This window comes from Anomaloglossus baeobatrachus, chromosome 2 (genome assembly GCF_048569485.1).
Source record: "Anomaloglossus baeobatrachus isolate aAnoBae1 chromosome 2, aAnoBae1.hap1, whole genome shotgun sequence".
Lineage (NCBI taxonomy): Eukaryota > Metazoa > Chordata > Amphibia > Anura > Aromobatidae > Anomaloglossus > Anomaloglossus baeobatrachus.
In genome coordinates this window covers 106,937,900-106,957,003 of record NC_134354.1, presented here as the reverse complement: position 1 = coordinate 106,957,003, position 19,104 = coordinate 106,937,900, and the positions used below count along the sequence as shown (strand labels likewise).

Genomic DNA, 19,104 nt, shown 5'->3' with positions numbered 1-19,104 from the left:
CAGAAACCTGAAAGATCTGTATGGAGGAGTGGGCCAAAATTCCTGCTGCACGGTATGTAATCTTGGTCAAAAACTACAGGAAACGTCTGACCTCTGTAATTTCAAACAAAGGCTTCTGTTCCAAATATTAATTTCTGTTTTTCTATTGTATCAAATACTTATTTCATGCAATAAAATGCAAATTATTTAAAAAAAAAATATATATATAGTATATATATTGTACATCATACAATGTGATTTTCTGGATTATGGGGGTATTCTGTCTGTCAAAGTTGAAGTGAACCGAAGATAAAGATTATAGACCTTTCCATTCTTTGTAGGTGCGAAAACTTTAAAAACGGCTTTGGATCAAATACTGTTCCTCACTGTATGGGCAATATAAAATACATAATTTACCGGTACTTTAAAGCGTACCTGTTCTTTCAGCCAAAATCTATAAAAAGCTTGGTCATGCTGCCCTCATTTCACTCAACTCAAAAATGCTTTTGGTGCATAGAATGTGTCTCTGGACAGTCCTAATTCACACTAACATGTCATCCACTCTTTTTAAGAGGGTAGTTCGTTCCTCTTCATCAGCATTCTGCCAGTGCTATAGGTGCTGTATCTTTTTTTTTTTTTTCTCATACTTTCCAGTCTCCCCATTGTCCAAAAACTTGTCTGCTCTGAACTAAAAGACCAATCTGTTTTGCGAGAGGAGAGCAGGAGATGAAAGCCACAGGCCCTCTCTCACATTGTGTAATTCATCTCAGGGTCCGGAGTGAACACTGGGCTGATCTGTATTTTTTTCATTCTCCTTAGAGGGTGTTGGTCCTTTATGGCCTCCTACATATTTGCTAAGATAAAACTAATTTTCTGGCATTTTCTAACATACAAGTATTACAGGGTCTCCTCCTTTTTAGTGCTGCTTTCCCCTCAAACTGCTACCCTGTTCACACAACGTCTTCTGGCGGAGGATCATGTGACCAGACCTGACCACGGACTCATAAAAATTGAAAACCATTGCAAACGGGAAAGCCATTTTTTAATTGGAGGAGGCCGTGGACAGGTCTGGTCACATGATCCTCCACCAGCGGACGTTGTGTGAACAAGAGAGTGGCACTAACAAATGCAGTAGGACACGGAACACCTTTATACCTTTATATTAGTAAGTGCCACAAAATCATGTCCTCCACACATTTATTGCAATAAAGATAAAGTGGCCAGCTCCTTTAAACATTTTACTAGTCTATTCTTCCTATAAAATGAAACTTAAACGCCACAATTACAGAATAACACCGCCATAATTATTTCCATAACACCACAATTACCTTCGCTCTCGCTCCTCTCACACACAATAGAAATCAATAAGCAGCCCTGGCACACCAACCTGGCGAGGAAACACAGGCAATTTTCCAAGGATTCACAGCAGCGCTGGAAAAAAACGAACTTCAGGGAAAATCATATTATTAACTAACAAGCGGTGCTCGACCCCTCGCTCATTTCTACTAGACGGGAGCCCTCTGCTGTCGCATCTTCCCTCTAATCCCAAAAAATTATTTATGGCTCCATACTGTCCTCTCTGCCCCCGGGTGCACCCTCCCACATTCCTAATCTCAGCTGAGGGCTTCACCACACGTTGATAAACACAAAGGAGACAAGTTCCGAAAACGCTTCATCCCCATACAGTCCCTGCAATACAACCGCACAGTCCTCTCCCCCATAGGCTCAATACCAATTGATTCTGATCCACAAATTACTCTTCCCCACCTGTACACCTCACTCTATCCCTTTTCACCTCATCCTCAACCTTACTACTGTTTGCCCAAATGTTTACACCAATCACTAACCACTGGCTTGTTCCCCCCTTCCTTTATACATGCAACCATTACACATGTAAAAAACCATACCACTTTGGAATCCTACTCTCTCTCTACAATGGCTGAAAAGATCGAATACCACAGCTTTCTTACCTCTGTGGTTCAGAGGTCACCTCTCTGCTATCCTGAATTCTAGATTATCTATCAGATACATCCTCCCTTTTCACTTCCCACTTTCTAAAATGTGAATAATTCTCTAATTTTGTCTATGAAGAAAACCAAATTTATTATGTGTCCACTATCCCGCTAAAATGGGTTGTCCAGTAGCATGGTTTTTTTTTTTCCCCCAGAAATGATCCATTTTTGGTTATACAGACATGACCGCTGCAGCAAATCGCAGACAAAGACATAACAACGTTACCATGATGTCTCTACTAGAAGATAGGGTTGGTAAACTTGGGACCCAAAGAGCAGTATAGATGGAAATGCCAAGTGAGAAATTTGATCTGCCATGCTGGGGTAATTTGGTCAATCCCTTTACCTGGTAAGCCTTTCCATTATTCAGCATATCAAAACCCTTACTAACTTTTCCGATCTTTGACTCAAAAAACATGCCTGAAATCTGTTCTTTCCTCAACTTCAAAAAACCTTTCGTGAATACCATCATCTCCTGCCTAGACTACTATAACATCCTCCTATCATAGTCTTCCGTCTTTCCAATGCATCCTCTACTCTGCTGTCCAGTTGATCCACCTGTTCCTTCATTAATACTCTGCCTCTCCACGCATTAATCATTTGCCTGTCTCTCTTCACGGTCTCCTCACTTCCCAAGAGGTCTTGTAGTTCAATATACTAACAAGGACTTACAAGGCAGCCCATAACCTGCCAGTGAGATCTTGTGATTTTACAACATCTAAAGGTGGTGTCACACACAGCGACAACAATGACATCGCTGCTAAGTCGCCATTTTCTGTGACGTAGCAACGACCTCAACAGCGACGTCGCTGTGTGTGACACATAACAACGATCAGACCCCTGCTGCGAAATCGCTGCTCGCTCCTGAATGTTCCAAATCATTTTTTGATCGCTGCTATCCCGCTGTGCCATGATGATAAGCTCAGCATCCTTGTGTTTGACACCGCAGCAGCGACGGTCGCGACGACGCTGAAGGCAGTGACGTAGGACTGAAGGCAGGACAAGGGCGTGTTTTTGCGGTGTATTTTGCAACGCCCCTATGACTCCGATTGGTGGTAACAACAGCGTTCCGATTGGGTACCTTGCCGAAGGCGTTACAGTGATTTCATTCTTTAAGTTCCATTCTTTGTTCCACGTAGTAGATTCTCTGTCTGGTGTCACCAGTGTGTCATTCTTTGTGGATCTGAATGAAATGAAATAGAATGAATGAAAGCACTACTGCGTCTTCCTTTGTTTGGCATGATCACCCAATCAGGCGCCGCTGTAGCGATCACCAATCGGAATAGAGGGGCGTGAAAAAAGGCAACAGAAAGGCGCTGTAGCGATCACCAATCGGAATAGAGGGGTGTGAAAAAAGGCAACAGAAAGGCGCTGTAGCGATCACCAATCGGAACAGAGGGGCGTGAAAAAAGGCAACAGAAAGGCGCTGTAGCAAATCACCAATCGGAATAGAGGGGCGTGAAAAAAGGCAACAGAAAGGCGCTGTAGCGATCACCAATCGGAACAGAGGGGCGTGAAAAGAGGCAACGCAAAACATGTCTAGGGGTAAACACCACACCTCTATCAAGGTCTGAGTCGTCGCATAGCGACGTGTGTGACACCGCACAACGACCGTCGAGGTCACTATGATCGCTGCTCCATCACTGCTTAAAATTACATGTTTGACAGCTTACTAGAGATCATCTATGGTCGCTGTTACGTCACAGGAAATGGTGACGTAACAGCGACGTCGTTGTCGTTGTGTGTGAACCCAGCTTAACACGGACCATGATAATTCTTTGCGATACGGGCAGCAGCATAAATGATGAAGAGGAAGGCTTCCTAGTGGCTGCTGAAGATCGTTATCATCTGTCGGCCTTTAGCAGTGTCAATGTTGTCTTTGTTCCTTATGTTAATCTATCAAGCACCCACCTTGTTCTAGAGAAGGTCAGTTCAGATACAAGACACAGACCATGTACTTTGTCCAGAAACCATATGTAAAGGAACATAACTGATATAGTTGAGCAAAGAAATTTGCGGTTCTCATACCCTAGTCTAGTGATCACATTGGTAGCCCATGTACATCAGACCAAAGCCCTGTAAACCTCGCACTCCCTGTGGCATCCCTGGCGCCTCTTCTGATTAATAGCACCCACAACGTCATGCCGCAATTGAAATGACATCGGAGGGGCTACTAATTGGAAGAGGCACTGGGGATGTCACAAGTAAGAGGTAAATAGTCCCCTAGTCCGGCAGCCATTGCCTACCAATGTTGTTGCTAGATCAGGGTCCTGTGAATTATTCTGCTCAATTCTAATCACTGCAAGTTACTCAAAAAGATTAATGTCTGGAGCCAGCGTCGAACAAACCAAATTATCGGCACGACATAAATGGAAAAATGTAACAATCCCTTCATATGTGACCAAGATTTCTGTGAAACAGAGTGGTCCCAGTAGTATTATCACCAACCAATACTAAAGATAGGTGATAAATAATTGTTAAAGGGAACCTGTCATCAGAAATATGGCATTAAACCTAAAAGATTCCCCCCTCTGCAGCTCCTGGGCTGCATTCTAGCAATGTTCCTGTTGTTCTTGTGCCCCCTTTCTGACCAAAATAAAGACTTTGTAAAGTGGTACCTTTTTGTATTCAGGTCTTGATAATGGTAAATGGGGGCGGGCTCTCTGGTGTCCGTTAGTCTGCCTCCTGTCGCTTTAGGCCGTCCCCCATCGCGCAATTTCAAAGAGGTGACGTGAGGTAAGCTGGCCGGCACTTGCGCAGAACGGTGGAGGCGGCGGTGAAAGCACGAGCACGCGATTATGGGCGGGTACTTGCTGATGAAAAGCACAGCGCCACCCATAATCTCGCGCATGCGCCGTGCCACTCTCGCGGGACTGTGCAATGTGCACAGTGTGACCGCTGGTGACGTGTTGCGCATGCGCGAGATTATGGGCGGCGCTGTGCTTTTCATGATTTGATTGTGATGTTTCCTTGATGCTTGTCGGTCCTGAAGAAGGGAGCAGAGCTCCTGAAACGCGTAGACCTATGCCAATAATAAAGACACATTAATCTGACATTAAAAGTTATCTTTTGGCGCGGCATATCACCCCTCTCCACTTTTCTCTGTTATCTGCCTTCGGGGGGCTGCAGCCTGGATCATATTTTTACATGCGAGTAAAGGAGTTGTGACTTGCACAACTATATCTGGTGAGTATTACTCCCCTCCCCTCATCCCATATTATTGGGGTAATACCCTATCTGCGCTTCTCTTTCCACAGCTCTATTTATTTGTTTCATTAAATGTAGCACAGTTTGCCTTCTGGAGCTTATAGCCGTGGTGACCCGTCCATTGCTGGCTACAATGTTAGTGAGCTCATTCTGACTGCCCAACGGGAGCACTCTTAAGCGGGCTTTACACGCTACGAGATCGCTACAGCGATCTCGTTGGGGGTCACGGATTTTGTAACGCACATCTGGCCGCTGTAGCGGTGCCGTTTCTTGTAACACCTATGAGCGATTTTGCATCGTCCCAAAATCGCTCATCGGCAACATGGGGGTCCATTCTCAAATATCGTTACTGCAGCAATAACGAAGTTGTTCCTCGTTCCTGCGGCAACACACATCGCTCCGTGTGACACTGCAGGAACGAGGAACCTCTCCTTACCTGCCTGCCGGCCACAATGAGCAAGGAAGGTGGTGGGCGGGATGTTCGTCCCGCTCATCTCCACCCCTCTGCTTTTATTGGGCGGCGGTTCAGTGACGCTGCTGTGACGTTGCTGTGATGCTGAACGAACCGCCCCCTTAGAAAGGAGGCGGTTCGCCGGTCACAGCGACGTTGCAGGGAAGGTAAGTAGTGTGACGGGTCCGGGCGATGTTGTGCGACCCGGGCAGAGATTTGCCCATGTCGCACAACCCATGGGGGCGGGTACGCACGATGGCGATATCGGTACCAATATCGCAGCGTGTAAAGCGGCCTTTAGGCTATGTGCCCACAGGACTCTGTAACCGCGGAAAACCTGCGGATTTATCTGGATTTTCCAAATAAATCCGCAGGTTTTAACAAGCACAGACACTCCCCATGTTATCCTATGGGACATGGGGAGTGCTGTGTCCATGCTGCGGTACGTGCAGCTGCAGAACATGCTGCGGATGTCCCGCAGCCGCACATAACTGCATGTCAATTATTCCTGTGGAAATACCTGCGGAAATCCCGGCCCTCCACTATGGAGATAGAGGCCAGGACTTCCGCAGGCAAGTCGCACGAATGTCCGCAGGCAAGTCGCACGAATGTCCGCAGGCAAGTCGCACGAATGTCCGCAGGCAAGTCGCACGAATGTCCGCAGGCAAGTCGCACGAATGTCCGCAGGCAAGTCGCACGAATGTCCGCAGGCAAGTCGCACGAATGTCCGCAGGCAAGTCGCACGAATGTCCGCAGGCAAGTCGCACGAATGTCCGCAGGCAAGTCGCACGAATGTCCGCAGGCAAGTCGCACGAATGTCCGCAGGCAAGTCGCACGAATGTCCGCAGGCAAGTCGCACGAATGTCCGCAGGCAAGTCGCACGAATGTCCGCAGGCAAGTCGCACGAATGTCCGCAGGCAAGTCGCACGAATGTCCGCAGGCAAGTCGCACGAATGTCCGCAGGTAAGTCGCACGAATGTCCGCAGGTAAGTCGCACGAATGTCCGCAGGTAAGTCGCACGAATGTCCGCAGGTTTACCGTTGCTATTTCAGGAAAACAAAACCGTGCAATTTTTTTTTAATGAAACCAAATGGCAAAAAATATTTTTAGCTCCAAATACTTGCATTTAATTTAAAAAGAAAAAAAAACCCTGATCCCCAGTGGTGGACAACCCCTTCAAGTTGTTTTGTATTAGTAATCACAATGCATAATTTAGCTCTGTAGCGAAACATATAGTGAAGTATTCAAGCCCTCGTCAGGTTTTCTGACCCTTGGTGGTTTTGTGACCGCTGCTGCTTTAGTTTTCCAAGTGCGGACCTGTACATGACACACAGAGGATTAAACTGATTGAGATGCAATTTGCCTAGCAACCATTCATTAGGCAAGGTTCAGAAATCGGCCAGCAATCCAGTGCGCCTCCCTATCCGCCTGCCGGAGAGATAACCGGCTCCTTCACCTTCAGTGGCAGTCATCCTGCAAAACATGAGGATCCGCCTGGTGAGGAGCAAAACACCTCAACTGCTGACCTCTCCGCTTGTGTCTTGTCCTCATTTTATATCTTCCAGATGTGTAAACCTGTATTTGCATTTATGAGCTGCCGTAACGGAGCTCCAGAGTCCCCTTATTTCATTGCGGAGAATATCAGACCTCGCTGCATTTGGGAAATTTCAATTTTCATTTTTAGGAGACCTTAGCGGTGGTGGAGAGTTCACCGTTAACAATTTACTCCTCATGCACATCACAAAAACACAATCTAATAACTGTGAGGGGGCTCCAGCTGCCCCTAGATTGTGGGGGAAAGTTGAATCGGGCACTTTGTAATCTCATCCACAGAATATACCATAATTGACTGATAGAGGAGGTCCTGGCACCTCTTGAGAACTTGGGTGCCTTCACTTTACATCCTGCCTGGTGTCTTGGCCGCTGTCAGTGGAAAGTGGCCTTTATGAGCGCCTTCTCCATCGACTTCTATTGGAGTTCCAGAAACAGACTATTGCACATGCGCCGTTGCATCCAGAACTTCCCATAGAAGAGAATGGAAAAAAAAAAAGAGACCTGCAGCTGCAGACAGCGGCCACAGCACCCAGCATGATGAGTGTCAGGGAAACCCCATTTTCGAGAGAACTAGAAGAGGGACCTTCATCTATTGACAAATTCTATGGATAGCGATAAGAACTGGAGAAAACTAATACATACACACAGTGGACAACATATATACAGAAAATATAGATGATTAAATGCCACAATGATAGTTCCAGTGTTTGTTAATAAAATGTAGATTTACATGTATATTTGTGTCCTTTCAACGCAAATTTTCTATTGTAAAGAGAACCTGGTAGCCAAAAAAGTGAAAATGGTATATATCTGCCACTGTAGGGGTAAATTGCAGATTATTAATATTTTAAACATGTGTGAAGGTTTATTTGGAAATTATATTCTCCCTGCAGCCGCTTGATTCAAGTCATCGGGGCGGCACAGGAGGATGTTAACGATCGAGGCACTATAATCCCCTCCTCCTCCTCAAGGACGGACATCCCGCTGTGTGGCCTCCATGTGGTGCAGGAAATCCGTCATGTAGCAGGTGGAGTGATTACCGAGCGCTGACTGCTCACCGCCCCTTGTACCACCCCCACTGAGGTGAAACAAGCGGCTGCAGGGAGAACATCACTCACAATTAAAAAGCCATATATGCTTAAAACCATATTTACCTGCAGTTTACAACCAAATACATTTTTTTTCATTACCGAGTGGTTCCCTTTAACCTAAATGTTCTTCTATTCTGCTGTACTCTATCTAGTCTAAGTCTTTAAACAATTTTATTTGCATTTCTGACCATTTCTATGAAGCTAAATTAGATTTAAATTTTTAAAATAAATGTTAGTTGCCCAATAGTATGGTAAAAATGAGGGGGGAATACTAAGTATGTCAACAGGAGAGCTTTCAGGTTTCCAAATAGTTGGGAAGTTCCAGTGCAGTCTTATTTCTCATTCAAATAGGAATGTCTGAATGCCGACCAACACCGTCGCCACACAAAAATATCCCAGCGTAAATCAATGTCTCAATATATCGTCCCATGTACATCTTAAGAGAGACACCTTTATTTCTGGACTGCTTTATTAAGATACTACTTGCTGTATAACATGGGCAAACAATATAAGATTACAAGCCATACCAAAAGATCTACTATAGATACTTACCACAGCAGAATTGGTTCCGCCCCAAGTGATTCTACATCTAGGAGCTCTCTCAACCGGCAAATTTTAATTTCTCTGAAATTAAAAGGGAAAAAAAATGACAAATCACAAAAAACACAAACAATAAATATAAAATAAAATTTAAAATAAAAAAAAAAAAAAAAAAAAAGGTAAAAACAATGATGTTTTAGATTTTGGACTAAGGGTACCGTCACACTTTAGCGACGCTCCAGCGATACCACCAGCGATCTGACCTGGTCAGGATCGCTGGTGCGTCGCTACATGGTCGCTGGTGAGCTGTTAATCAGGCAGATCTCACCAGCGACCAGTGACCAGCCAGCAGCGACTGTGGAAACGATGCTGCGCTTGGTAACCAAGGTAAATATCGGGTAACTGAGCAAAATGCTTTGCTTGGTTACCCGATATTTACCCTGGTTACCAGCTCACACCGCTTAGCGCTGGCTCCCTGCACTCGTAGCCAGGGTACACATCGGGTTATTAGGCAAAGCGCTTTGCTTAGTTACCCGATGTGTACTCTGGATATGTGTGCAGGGAGCAGGGAGCCAGCACTGGCATCCTGAGAGTGGCGTACGCTAGTAACCAAGGTAAATATCGGGTAACCAAGCAAAGCGCTACGCTTGGTTAACCGATGTGTACCTTGGTTACCAGCGTCCGCAGAAGCCGGCTCCCTGCACATTTAGATCGTTGCTCTCTCGCTGTCAAACACAGCGATGTATGCTTCACAGCGGGAGAGCAACGAGCAAAAAATGAACCAGCACTGTGTGTAACGATCAGCGATTTCACAGCAGGGGCTAGGCCACTGCTTAGTGTCACACACAGCGAGATCGCTGATGAGATCACTGGTACATCACAAAAACTGTGACTCAGCAGTAGAGTTGAGCGGATTGTCAATAATCCTGGTCCGGCGCATTAGCCGCGGGTTGCCAAAGAAGTCCGGATCCGATCCGGATCTATATAAGTCAATGGGGGAACGGTCCGGGAATGAGAGAGATAGAGATAGAGATAGAGACACAAAAAAAAAAATTCCCGAATCTGGATTGTGCAGCCGGATACCCGGGTCCGTGTTGGACCCGGATCGAACGCTGAAACCGTGCGGATCCGGATTTTTAAAGTTCGGATCCGCTCAACACTACTCAGCAGCGATCTCGCTAGTGATCTCGCTATGTGAGAAGTACCCCTAAAGGACTGGCCCTCTGGACAACCTAGATAAGAGTCAGTGGTGAACATTTGTATTTTATAGAAATGATTGAAAACATCAACCGGATGGTTTCGAATAAACATGTAATCTTATCAGATACTTCACTTATCAAACGCTGATGTTACAGAAGTCCTCCATAATATATATAAAAAGGCGCTGCGGAGTTAAGCAAAAAGTTTTGCAGGACCCTGGCCTGGTAGTCTGTAGCCGCTGGACCAGAGCCCTGCGAATCTTCTACCTGCTGCCACCCCAGAGCCTTTTCCGATTAGTAGGACTGGCACCACATCGTGCAAGTAACGCAACCCTAACAATTATAAGAGGTGCTGGGGAAGCCAAGAGGCGACTTTTAGGGTGAAGCATCAATGGACTACCAACATGGCCACTGGACCTAGGTCCTGCAAAACTTTTTGCTGACCTCTATTTTAGATATGCTCCTTCCATGACCATAGAAATTTCCAAATATACTTTTGTTTCCAAAGAGGTCCCTACACTGGCGGCACTGTGGCTCAGTGGTTAGCATTGCAGTCTTGCAGTGCTGGGGTCCTGGGTTCAAATCCCACCAAGGGCACCATCTGCAAGGAGTTTATATGTTCTCCCCGTGTTTGCGTGGGTTTCCTCTGGGTACTCCGGTTTCCTCCCACACTCGAAAGACAAGAAAAGAAGAAAAGAAAGGGACTTTAGATTGTGAACCCCAATGGGGACAGTGTTGCCAATGTATGTAAAGCGCTGTGGAATTAATAGCGCTATATAAATGAATAAAATTATTATTATCATTACTACTTGAAAAGATCATTAGCATCACTGCCAGCCCTGTGCTTGACACAAGAAAAAGTTTGTGGTGTCTGTAGTGACCAGTGCTGTGGGTGAAGGGGGCTGGCTGACATTTACATAGCTTATCCAGTCCCCATCTCTTCACACTCAGCACAGATGACATGCTTTTCTGTCAAGCACAAACCAAAACCTGGAACCGCAGCCATCTTCAGAAGGGGCACCTTGGAAAATAAAAGTATATACAGTCATGGCGGAAAGTGTTGGCACCCCCTGAAATTCTTGTAAAAAATGAAGTATTTCTCCCAGAAATGTTTTGCAGTTACAAAAGTTTTGTAATACAAGTTTATTTCCTTTGTTTGTTTGGTTTTTTGTTGTTCCAACTTCCAATACACAGAGAAAAAAAAAAGGCAAACTGGACAATTTTATAGAAAAGCCCAAAAAATGGGCAGGTCAAAACTGTTGACACCTTTCTAAAATTGTGGGTACATAATTTTGTTTCAAAACATGTGATGTTTACTCAAACTCAAGTAACAGACGTGAGCAATATGAAAATCACACCTGAAACAAAAAAAAAAAAAAGAATTTCAAGCCTTCCTGCAGGCTCAGGGTGCATTAGTGTCAGCGCGAACTATCCATCCACATTTGAATGAAATGAACTGCTATGCTACGACAGAAGACCCAGGAGGACCCCACTGCTAACACAGACATAAAAAAGCTAGACTGCAGTTTGCCAAAATGTACATGAGAAAGCAAAAATCCTTCTGGGAAACAGTCTTGTAGACAAAGGAGATCAAAGGTAGAGCTTTTTGGTAAAGCACATCAATCTACTGTTTACTTAAAATAGAGTGAGGCCTACAAAGAAAAGAACACAGTACCTATAGTAAAATATGGTGGCGGTTCATATATGTTTTTGGGTTGTTTTGCTGCCTCTAGCACTAGGTTCCCTGATTGTGTGCAAAACATATTGATATCTGAAGAAAACCAAAAGGATTTTGGGTTGCAATGTAGTGCCCAGTGTCAGAAAGCTGGGTTTGCATCGTAGATCATGGGTATTCCAGCCCAGCTGGAAAGTGAACCCAAAAATACTTCAAGAAGCCTCCAGAAAAGGATGGAAACAAAGGGCTGGAGAGTTCTGAAGTGGAAGCAATGAATAGCTGATGATAGCGATGCCGAGCGCGATAGTACCCGCCCCCGTCGCACATGCGATATCTTGTGATAGCTGCCATAGCGAACATTATCGCTACGGCAGCTTCACACGCACTTACCTGCTCTGCGACGTCGCTCTGGCCGGCGACCCGCCTCCTTCCTAAGGGGGCGGGTCGTGCGGCGTCACACGGCAGGTGGCCAATAGAAGCGGAGGGGCGGAGATGAGCGGGACGTAAACATCCCGCCCACCTCCTTCCTTCCGCATAGCCGGTGGAGGCAGGTAAGGAGATGATCCTCGCTCCTGCGGCTTCACACAGCGATGTGTGCTGCCGCAGGAACGAGGAACAACATCGTATCTCCTATTGGTGCGACATTATGAAAATGTCCGACACTACACAGATCCCCGATTTACGACGCTTTTGCGATCGTTTATCGGCGCATCTAGGCTTTACACGTTGCGACGTCGTTACTAGCGCCGGATGTGCGTCACTTTCTATTTGAGCCCGACGATATCGCAGTAGTGATGTCGCAACGTGCAAAGTACCCCTAAGTCCCATTGAACACCTGAGGAGAGATGTTAAAATTGCTGCTGGGAGAAGGCGCTTCCAAATATGAGAGACCTGGAGCAGTTTGCAGAAGAAAGAGTCCAAAATTCAAGGTGAGAAGTGTAAGAAGCTTGTTGATTGTTATAGGAAGCGATTGATTGCCGTATTTATTCCAAAGGGTGTGCAACTAACTATTAAGTTGAGGGTGCCAACAATTTTGTCCGACCCATTTTTTGGGGGTTTTGTGTGATATGTCCAATTTGCCTTTTTTTCCCTCAGTTCTTTTGTGTTGTTCCAATACACCCAAAAGGAAAAAAACGTGTGTATAACAAAACATGTTTAGCTGCAATAATTTCTGTGAGAAATACTGATTTTCTGGAACAATTTCATGGGTGCCAACACTTCCGTCCATGACTGTATAAAGTTTATATAATCCTATAAGGAACATATCTAAAAAGATCTTTTTGAACAGTTTAATAAAAACAAGGGTAATAGAACAGTAATACTTTGCTTGGTATCCAATCCTTTGGCCTTTCAATTGTTTTTTTAGATATCTGCTCAAACAGAAAATCTTTCCAACAAGTTTTTTTCTAACAATATATTCGATTACAAATAGAGATGAGCAGACGTGGAAGTTCACGTTCTGCGGGTTCAGCCGGACTTTATACAAGGTTCTGTTCCCGAAATTCACTGAAGTCACTGATTGGCAGTTTGTCTCATCTCCCACATGCAGCCCGCCATAACAGATTACTACCGGCAGGAGGGAGGACGAGGTTTCCCGCTCAAGTGGTTTGGTTTGCATACGTTAAAGCATCCGAACTCTGATTTTTTTTTTTTTTTGTTAATTCTGTGTTCGGCACAAACCACAAACTTTAAAGCTCAGGTTCGCTCATCTCTACTTTTTATCAACTATTGCTGTTCCAAAAGACTGAGTTAGAAAAGTAAAAAAAACAAAAAAAAAAAAAAAGTGCTCAAGGGTGCACATCAGTCATTTAAAAAGAGTAACCATTGTTTTAATAATTTTATAAATTAAACAGTACATATCAAAATGACCAATTGAGGTCTGATACCCGAAACCCGATGGCCCTTGAGATCCCTTCCAACTCTACCATTCCATAATCTTCAAGTGGAAGCTGGATAAACATATAGCTGGGATGATTTAGGAAAGAAAATGAAGAAACGATCCAGCTGAGTGACCAGGTGATTTATTCAGTGCAGTTCAGACAAGGCATATGGTCGTGGTTAACGCGTTTCTGGCTTAACGCCCTTAATCATCATGATTTAGGAAAACCTGCACTCACAGGAGGTTGGACCCGATGGCCCTTGAGGTCCCTTCTAACTCTACCATTCTATGATTCTAAAATAAGCAACTTTGTAATCCATCTTTTCGGAGACATTTGCTTCTTTAACTTCCTTGATTGATTTTGAGTCTCAATTCATGTATAAAAAAAATAATCTATATTCAGTTGAGACAGACCATCACATTAGTAAGATGCCAATTAGTGCTTCTAAAAATCTATGGAAAAGGGAGGAACTAGAGGCAGAAAAAGATTCTCCCGATCGAGTTCTCCATAGAACATTATAAGCACCAACTGTTTGAGTAATGGAAAAATCTGAATTCACTGTATGTCACTCATGAACTGTTCAAATTGTCTCTCCAGTAAAGGAGACAAACTCTAGCACAGCGCCACCTATTGGAAGTAGCGATCCTAAAAGTCACAAGTGGATTTTCAACAATCCATTGCAATATGACTCAGGATATATAAGCCAGATCAGAATCCCAATTTGCAGACACGGTGTTTCGGGGTGCTTGCCCCTCGTCAGTGCAAAGTATGGGGGTGTCTGATCTGGCTCATGAGAAAGCTAGCATACTCATGAACTGAGAATTTTAAGAATGAAAGATCACTCTAGAAGTAAAAAACGTACATTTCTCCAATAAAATATATTACAAACCTTATGAATTAGATATTTCTCAAAAGGTTCACAATCGATCGGCCATAAACACTAAAACAGAAGCTTAAAATAAAATATAAAAGCCTAAAAACATAGTGGGATGACAGAAATCTGCACCAATCATTACAAAATACAACTTAAATTATGCCCCACGACAGCGCAGGTGACACCAGAACAGAATGGGATGCTGCGCCAGAATATTGATTTCATACCCGTAATTAGCCTCCAGTTACAACGACCTCTGAGAGGTGCATTTGACTTGCCTGAAGAACCTTAAAATTCCTTTTAATGTTTTGCAAAAGGTCTCCCAGTAATTGACATTCAGACTGACTGCATCTCGCGCTGAGAATTAGTCATGCTGTTTGCTAATCACCGGAAGATAAACTTGCTCCTCACATCTACTTACAAATGCCCACTTGCTGTAACTTTTAGAAATCATGGCAATCCAATTAGCATGCATGCACCAGCTGGCTGGGAGATGCCAATTTTAGATCTTTATGTTTAAAAGCTAATTAGTTTTTTTTTTCCTTAATTTATGAAATGATGTTGATGACCCTTGTTTGCAAAACTCCGGAATTACAGCTTAGTAAATGCTTCGTAAATTTAAAAAGTTGTTATAGAAAAAGACTGAAAGATTGACACCTCCCATCACCCCACACCCAACGTTTACAAAAACTATAGATCCACATAAATTATAAACTATTAACCAGGCAATTTTATTATGATTTTAACACATAAGGCCCCTTTACACACTGCAACATCGCTAGCGATATCGCTGTAACATCACCGGTTTTGTGACGTAATAGCGACCTCCCCAGCGACATTGCAGTGTGTGACACGCATCAGCGACCTGGCCCCTGCTGTGAGGTCGCTGATCGCTACAGGTTCTTCAGGACCATTCTTTGGTCCTTTATTTCCCGCTGCGCAGCATGTATCGGTGTGTTACACCGACATCGTTAGCGACCCAGCCCACAGGCGTGCTAGAGGTCGTTCTGCAGGTCCGTATCGCTGCTGCGTCGCTGGCCAGATCTGCCTGTTTGACAGCTCAGCAGCGACTGTTAGAGACATTCCAACGATCCCGGCCAGGTCGAGATCGCTGGTGGGATCGCTAGAAAGTCTCAGTGTGTAAAGGGGCCTTTATCTAATTTTTTTTGGTACATAAATTAGAAGGAAAAAAAAACATGAAAATTGTCACTTTTTGGCATTGCAAATCTCCAGAGTCAAAACACCACACACAAAAAACCTCACCTGTGAAACCATGCTGCCTAAAACAATATCACAAAACCATGGTGATTATATAAATATACAAAAAAAAAAAAAAAAAAAAAGTTTCAAAATCTATATAAAAATGTTGAATGAAAACTAGATCTTTAGGGTAAGTTCACACAGTGCGTTTTTCGGGTGCGTATTTGCTCAGAAAACTGCATGAATTTGCTTCCCCAGCAAAGTCTATGAGTTTTCATTTTTGCTGTCTGCACACAGCGGGGTTTTTTTAGCTGTGTTTTAGTGGTGCCCACAAAAATGCAGCATGTCAATTATTTTTGCGTTTTTCACTGCGCTTTCCACCCATTGAGTTCAATGAGATGTTCAAAAACGCAATGAAAAACGCAAAATTGCAAATATAGCTGCATTTTAGTGCGTTTCTATGACTAAAAACGCAGCTATAAACGCAGGAGGTGGGCAGTAAAGTGACATGTACAGGAAGAGGATTCCTTCTGTCAGTAAACACAGAAGCGTGAATCCTCCCAGTACCGCCACAGCTGCTTCAATCTCCGTGCAGCGCCATGTCCGGACGGGAGATAGAAGCAGCTGCAAAATCAAAAGTGAACAGTAGAAAAAAAAAGTCATACTCACCTGTCTGCAGACTCCCAGTACCATGTCCGCTCCCTGCTCCTCTCCAGATACCGCCACTCCCGCTCCGGCCTGTGTGCATAATCCCGGGCACGTCCGATGGCTGCAGGACCTGGCGGTGGATCACCTAATGCGGTCACCTGACGTATCAGCTGATCGTAAGTCTCGCGGTGACGCCGGCTTTTTAGCTCCCGGCCGGCTTAACCTATCAGCTGATCTTGCCGTCAGGAGACTTCATCAACTGATTACCGGCAGCTCCTGCAGCGATTGGACGGGATCAGACTCCGCTCCAGGAGCTGCCGGTAATTAGCACATAGGTGAGCAATTTTTTTTTTTATTTTATTTTTTTTTGCACTGATGCATCAGCTGATTGTATAAACAGCTTTTAGACAATCAGCTGATGTGTGATGTGATTCATGTCATTTAACCTGACATCATCTGATCGCTTTGCCTTCCAGCAAACCGATCAGATGATATTGGATCCGGATTGGACGGCGCGGAACTCTTCAAGGATTACTGCGGAGGGGGGTGCTTTATTTCAATAAAGATGGAGTCACTAATTGTGTTGTGTTTGATTTCTAATAAAAATATTTTTCTGTGTGTTGTGTTTTTTTTTATCTGTACTAGAAATTCATGGTGGCCATGTTTAATATTGGCGTGACATCATGAATTTTGGGCTTAGGGCCAGCTGATAATATACAACTAGCCTTAACCCCATTATTACCCAGCGAGCCACCCGTCACCAGGGCAGCTGGAAGTGTTGAATACAGCGCCAGAAGATGGCGCTTCTATGAAAGCGCCATTTTCTGGGGCGGCTGCGGACTGCAATCCGAGCAGGGGTGCCCAGAAAGCTTGGGCACTCTGAACTGCGGATTCCAATCCCCAGCTGCCTAGTTGTACCTGGCTGGACTCAAAAATTGGAAGCCCACGTCATTTTTTTTTTTTTTAATTATTTCATGAAATTCATGAAAAAAAAAAAAAAAAGGGCTTCCCTATATTTTTGGTTCCCAGCCGGGTACAAATAGGCAGCTGGGGGTTGGGGGCTGTCAGTACCTGCCTGCTGAACCTGGCTAGCATACAAAAATAGGGCGAAGCCCACGTCATTTTTTTGGGGGGCAAAAAACTCCTGTATACAGTCCTGGATGGAGTATGCTGAGCCTTGTAGTTCTGCAGCTGCTGTCTGCTCTCCTGCATACACTATTGGATGGAGGATGCTGAGCCTTGTAGTTCTGCTCCCCCTGCCTCTCCCTCCAGCATACAGTCGTTTATGGAGCATGCTGAGCCTTGTAGTTCTGCAGCTGTCTGCTCTCCTGCATACACTATTGGATAGAGGATGCTGAGCCTTGTAGTTCTGCTCCCCCTGCCTCTCCCTCCAGCATACAGTCCTGGATGGAGCATGCTGAGCCTTGTAGTTCTGCAGCTGTCTGCTCTCCTGCATACACTAGTGGAGAATGAAGAACATTTTGAAGAAGGAAATTACATCAGTCCTTTTTTCCTTTTTTTTTTCAACAATCTTTAATGGCATTGTTCAATGATAAAAAAAAAAGCATAAAAACGCAGTGTGAGCAAAAACGCAGCAAAACGCAGCCAAAACGCAGTAAAAACGCATGCGTTTTTGCGAGTTTTTTGCCGTAAAAAAACGCACAAAAACGCAGCGTCAAAAAAACGCAGTGTGTGAACCTAGCCTTAAGAGGAGCTATCACCAGGTCAAAAGTGGCCAGTTTTTTCTTTAGGGTTTGGTTCCACTTCAGTTTTGCATGGACGAGTGCAATCTGATAAAACATCAGATTGTACTTGCACCAGTGCAAAACTATGGGGCAGTGTCCATCTGCGATTGATTTCTCATGCCATAATGGCATGATCAATGAATCACAGCATGCTGCGTTTGGCAGTGAGTCTTGGCTCACACACCCCCATACAAGTCTATGGCTGTGTGTGAAACATCGCACTGCACTCGCATATCATCCGACCGTAGTGCAATGTACGCAGAGACAGGCAGTGAAGGAGATCTGGAGAAAGTGCTCCTTCCCTGATCGCAAGATCGCATCACAGTCGCATGACCCTCGGCTGACGCTCGCAGCAGAGGGTCATTAGCATATCACTTCCCATGCTCTCGCATTGGAAGCGGTACACAAGTGGAACCTTACCCTTACTCATATCCTGCCTGCTTTCCTGGTATTTTATTTTCTTGTTGTTCTTGTTTTAAATCTGCCATATAGTTTGTTTATTTTACTTGCTTATATAGCGCCATCATATTCCTATGAATTTTAAACACAACTGCTGCATCCAGTAAACAAAGTGACACATCACTGGAATCAGGGGCCCTCAACCTGTGGCTGGGGAGCTACATGTGGCTTGCGGGCCTGTGATATGTGGCTCGCGGCTGTCTGCCAGTTTAGTGCATTAGTACCGGGTCTCACAAACAGATATGAAGAGCAGATCTCCAGATCATGAAATATGACAGTAGCCTCGCAGAGAAAAACAAATCTAGATGTGGATATGCTGGCCTTTAGGGATCATTTAAAGGGAACCTGTCAGCGGATGTTTAGAATACTCACCTAACGGTTGGTGCAGAGCAAACTGGTAGGATTGGTGTCTCCTTTCTCCGGATCCACACCTCCTCTTTCAGCCATCTTTGCCCTCCTTCTGTGGATCACATCTTCTACGTCATCTACACTAGCCGGCATTGAGGTCCCGCGCAGGCGCACTACAATACTTTAATCTGCCCTACTGAGGGCAGATCAAAGTGAGCCTGCGCAGGACCTCAATGACACCC

General features: G+C 44.7%; 1 long non-coding RNA gene across 1 annotated transcript in view; it reads right to left on the bottom strand.

The window, feature by feature from the left end:
* Positions 1–8,852: 8,852 nt before the first annotated feature.
* Positions 8,853–19,104, bottom strand: part of LOC142284273 (uncharacterized) — a 90,060-nt gene continuing 79,808 nt past the window's right edge. The window contains exon 4 of the long non-coding RNA XR_012745800.1: positions 8,853–8,918. This is a non-coding gene — a long non-coding RNA (uncharacterized LOC142284273). The remainder of the gene's footprint in view (positions 8,919–19,104) is intronic.